This window comes from Ictidomys tridecemlineatus, chromosome 1 (assembly GCF_052094955.1).
Source record: "Ictidomys tridecemlineatus isolate mIctTri1 chromosome 1, mIctTri1.hap1, whole genome shotgun sequence".
Classification (NCBI taxonomy): Eukaryota; Metazoa; Chordata; class Mammalia; order Rodentia; family Sciuridae; genus Ictidomys; species Ictidomys tridecemlineatus.
Genome location: NC_135477.1, coordinates 140,497,887 through 140,502,896, shown reverse-complemented (window position 1 = coordinate 140,502,896; position 5,010 = coordinate 140,497,887). Strand labels below are relative to the sequence as shown.

The window sequence follows — 5,010 nt, the reverse complement described above, 5'->3', positions numbered from 1 at the left end:
TCATTTTGCAAGTTATATAATTTTTTACTCTCTTATCTTTAAACCATATATGTCTTTAAAATAGATTTCCTACAGGTAGGTAACATAAAACCGGTTCATATTTTTTTTTGTAAATGTAATTTGAAACTGCCTTTAAATTCATGTGTTTAGAAATTTTATAATGTATTTGAATATTAATATAATTGACAAAAATGTACTATCATCCTAGATATTATCAATATTTTTTATTTTTTTCTATATCTTTTCTGTCTTATTTGGATTAATAGAACACTTCTTAAGAATTAGTTTTATTTCTACTATTAACTTTCTTTCTTCTACTTTTAAAATTGTCTTCTGTGGTTGTTCTAGAATTTATAATATACATCTTCAATTAATCAGATTCTACCTGCAAACAGTACTATATCACTTCACATATAGTGTAAAAAACTTAACACAGATTTCTAATTTCTTCTCCTTATCCTTTATAGTACTATTGTACATATTGTTTACAAATGTGTGGTAAATAGATTGCTACTATCTTTCCTTTGGCGAGTCAGTTAACTTTAACAGAAGTTAATAAGGCATTTTATCTGTCCTCACACCTAAAAGGAACCCAACATGACTATGTATCATTTTGAATTTGAGTACTCCTTGGATTGTTCAAAACAGCTTTTTTAATGTGTGCCTGGTATATAGTAGACACAGAACTAAACATTTGGCAAATGAATAAATTAATGTTTTCTTTCCTGAAAATATGTTAATAGTTTTTACAGAACTAGTAAAATATATAATTCACAAATCTACATATTTACTTGAATTAAAATAAAACATTCTAAAAAAAAAAAAAAAACGAAAGGTATGCTAATCTAAACCTCCTCTAAGGATGTGTAGGAGGTTAGGTATAAAGACAAAAAGAAAATGAGAGGTAAAGAAAGGCAATTTCAACTTTTACTAAAAGATATAGAAGAGTTAATAGCTATCTAAGTAGGAATTCAACAGTCAAATAAAACAGATTAACATAAAAAGTTTACTGTTAATTTTTTTCTAGTAAATATTATTTTTAATTCTTCTGGAAGAAGGCTAACTAGAGGAAGGAGAAAAATCCAATGATTATGATTTTTGGTCTTTCATTACTCATTTTTCATTTTAAGATTAGTAGATATTGATTATTATTTGATATTTATTGAGTGACTATAATGTTTTATTTAACACAAAATATTTCATAGTCATTAGGTCATGTGGTTCTTAGCTGACATACTGATTCTCATATTGTATTGCATTTCATATAATTTATGACATTATTTACATCTAGTGTCTTATTTGAAAATTTTAATAATCCTGCAAAATAGGCATTATTTTCATTACCTACACTGAAAATTGAAGTCAGACAGTTTCAAGTATGTGACAGACTTCTTCAACAAATGAAAAACACCAAATCCAAGTCTAGCCTTTGCATCTTACTGCATGTGGGCATGTGTTACCCAAGTCATCTCTGTCTTATTCCAATATTACACTTGACCACTCTTGATTAATTCAGTTAGGCAGTCAATCAAACCAAACTTTACTATCATAAAGGCTAACAGCTTATCTCCATGTATTTAGAGAAATCTCAATTTAGGTCTATTGACTTTCTATATAATAGTATCTTTCTTTTAATTATTGTGAAATAAAAATACCTCCATAGAAATTCATTTATCACCAAAATTATATAATCATGTACTAACTGAATACAGTCCAATTGCTATGATTTATTAATAAAATTTTCAGTATCCTGTACTTAGTAGTTATGATCAAATTGTGTGCAAATGGAATGAATATTTCATTAATACAGTGACTGCAACATCAACCATTAAACTGAAGATTATTTTATAATATTCACACTGAGCATGTGATCTAATTAAAGCATGTAAGTAGTTAGAGATAATCAACTCAGTAGCACTTCAAATGCAGATACTCCCGTTTGTCATTAAAAACTAAAAGTTTGTGAGTGACCTTGAATGACATCTATAATGAATGATCCAGACAGTATTAGTAATGGCAACATTTTACGTATTTATAGAGATAGATATGGACTCATACTTCAAAATTTGTATAATATTTTCCTTAACTAGCCTTGAGGATTAAATCATGCCAAATTTAGAAGAAATTCTGAATCACTTACAAAGCAGTATGAGCTCAGTTTCCAAGATTCTATCTTTTTTTTCTCATATAATCTTATAATAAACTCTTTCTTGGTTTAAAAGCAAAAAGATAATCCATTGATTATTTTTGTCAGACTTTTTATTTATTTATTTTGTTTTTTGGTACTAGAGATTTGTTCCAGGGGCACTTAACCACTTAGCCACATCCCCAGCCATTTTTTATTTTTATTTTTTAGTTTGAGAGACCATCTCAGTAAGTTTCTGAGTGCCTTGAAAAGTTGCTCATACTGTTTATTTTTAAAAATAAATTTTTGATTTCTCTTCATTTATTTGTGTAAAGACAAAAACGATAATTAAATCTCTGAATGAACTTCTCAGCAATATTTGAGAATATGCTTTCTTTAGTCATATCCCCAAAGCTTCCAGGGGTTTTGCAAATAGCTAATGCATTTCTCTGATTTAGAAGTCTTTTTTTTTTTTTGATAATAGCAATTGTGGTTTTATTATGTCCAACATATCAATAAATGAACTTTGAGCCTGAGCCTGTAGATGCCCTCTCCTTGCCCAACCCAGGACATCTGCCCCTGCTTACCTCTCCCATTCTGGGGAGAAGGGGCATGTACTGGAGGTCACCTGGCTAGTGTCTCACCTGTTAGTGTGCACACCAGAAGCATGAAAAGGGCACTGGAAGGTTGGAGGTTTTAAGCTCACTTGATAGCACATCTGCATGAGTAGCTACCCTTCCGAGCCCCAACAAAAGACCTGGGAGCTCCTAGGAAGCTGCTAGTGATTTGCCTGGTTCTGTTCAGACATCTGAGGTAAGAAGGGCTAGAGAAGCACCTTGTCCGGCCTTCACCATGGCAGCAAGCATATAAATATAGGTGATATAAATAGTCCAGCTACTAGCTGAAAACAACCAGAGAAAGGGATGAAGACCAGCCCTCAAGGGCAGGTGGATAGATTGGGCACTGAGTGGCCACTCTGGCAACTGAGAGTGGAGTGTACTCCTGCCCCCTGGTGGTTGGAGGAAGAGACATGTCCAGCCTCCAGGGCTGGCAGACATAGCACCTTGAAGAAGGAGAAGCAAGGGGGCCAGTCACAGGTGGCTCAAGCCTCTGGCTTTAGAAAGTCATCCAGCTGGAAAGGATGTAGATCGTCTAAGCAACTCCTCTCACTTACAGATGAGAAAATCAACACCTAGAGGGGAATGACCTTGCTGGGTCATAGCTTGCTGCTTAGCCCAGTCTTCTCTCCATTCAACCTCAACCAAAGAGGCCCATCTGCTCTCCAAACAGGAAGAGGAAGTGAAACAATTGGGAGCAGGGGAAGAATTCATACAGAAAACGATACTCCTAGGTGACTAACCTCTTCCAGCCAAGGATAGGCCAGGAAAAAGGTTAGGTGAGGGATGGAGCTTCTCCTAATGCTAATACAAGTAAGCACAAGTACGCCACGCATGCAATACCTGGATACCCATTCTCAAATCCAGGATAGTGCCTTAAGAGTGTGTGTGTGTGTGTGTGTGTGTGTGTGTGTGTGTGTGTGAGAGAGAGAGAGAGAGAGAGAGAGAGAGAGAGAGAGAGAGAGAGAGAGTGTGTGTGTGTGTGTGTGTCTGTTACTGGCAGGAAGCTCAGGAAGTTGGGACCCTATAATAGGACCCAAATCCTAAATTGGGCACTTTCAGTATGATAGCTCTATTTCCTGTCCAGGGCAGATAGAAGGGATGCTGACCCACAACTCCAGGCAACAGTGGAGAAAAACCTGTCTTAAGTTGGGAGGTAAGGAGGGAGAGTATGGGAAGAGGGCACTAATCAAAATTATCTGCATTTCTTAAGAGTTCAGAGAAAGAAGTGGCATGGGCCTGAGATAGCTCAGATGCCTAGGCTAGTGGGTTGCTCCCTCTGCTGACTGGGAAGGACAGATTGCCTACATAGTCGCCTTACGCTTAGCCTATCCTCTAGAGTTCCAGAAGCTGGAACAGGGTTGGGAGGGTGAAGAAGGAATGGTAGCTCTTCACCCATCCAAGGAGCCACTGCCCTTGTTCTTGCGGCTGAGGGGGAAGGCAGACTTGCTCTGGGGCTGAGTCATTTTGCTGGCCAGGTAGACAAAGGGCTCCAGGAGGGAGTGGCGGTCAGCCACTGATACCTCCCACAGCTTCACCTTCTCTGACTTGGCCCAATGCTGAGCCACATCTGGGTCTACACGCCGCTGTTCCTGTAGGTCACACTTGTTGCCCAGGACCACAATGGTGACCTCCTTCTTATCCTTAGATTTGTCAATCTCCTTCTTGAGTAGCTCCACACGCTGAAAGGAGCTATCTGTGCTGTAGACCAGGACGTAGCCATCCGTGCAGGAGAAGCAGTTCCCAGGCAGCTCAGCCCCATCTCGAAGCGCACCTGCTCCCGCACTCCCCGTTCTGTCTCAATAGAGCCTACGTAGATATCTTCCTGGGTTTCAATCATCTCAGAACCCACTACATGGTTCCCGTACAGGAGCTGTTCTAGGATTGAAGTTTTACCCACGGATGCCTGATCACACACGACCACCTTGCAGCTCTTCCCCATGCTTAACCTTCCACCTCCTAGGGCTCCCGCAGAACCTCTACCCGGCCCCTCCCAGCTGGCAGAAAACAGGGCAGCCGCAGCACCACCACAGACTTCCCTCTTCCGCGGGTGGAAGTAGACTTCCTAGAAGTCTTAAATACCCTGAAAATGTTTCCAAAACTGTAAAATCATGGTATGTATAATTAAAGAGCCAACATTCTCTCTTACTCATGTGCTTTCTAATAAAATACCCAACCCAGTAACAGAACAGTTACAAAAAGGAACTTAGATAAAATGAGTCTTTAGTGGATGTACAACTTTTAAAAACTGGCTACCATGTCTATTTA

At 38.2% G+C, this 5,010-nt stretch overlaps 1 pseudogene; it reads right to left on the bottom strand.

Moving 5' to 3' along the window:
* Positions 1 to 3,660: 3,660 nt before the first annotated feature.
* On the bottom strand, positions 3,661 to 4,786 carry LOC144377398 (NF-kappa-B inhibitor-interacting Ras-like protein 2 pseudogene; annotated as a pseudogene).
* Between the last annotated feature and the right edge of the window lie 224 nt (positions 4,787 to 5,010).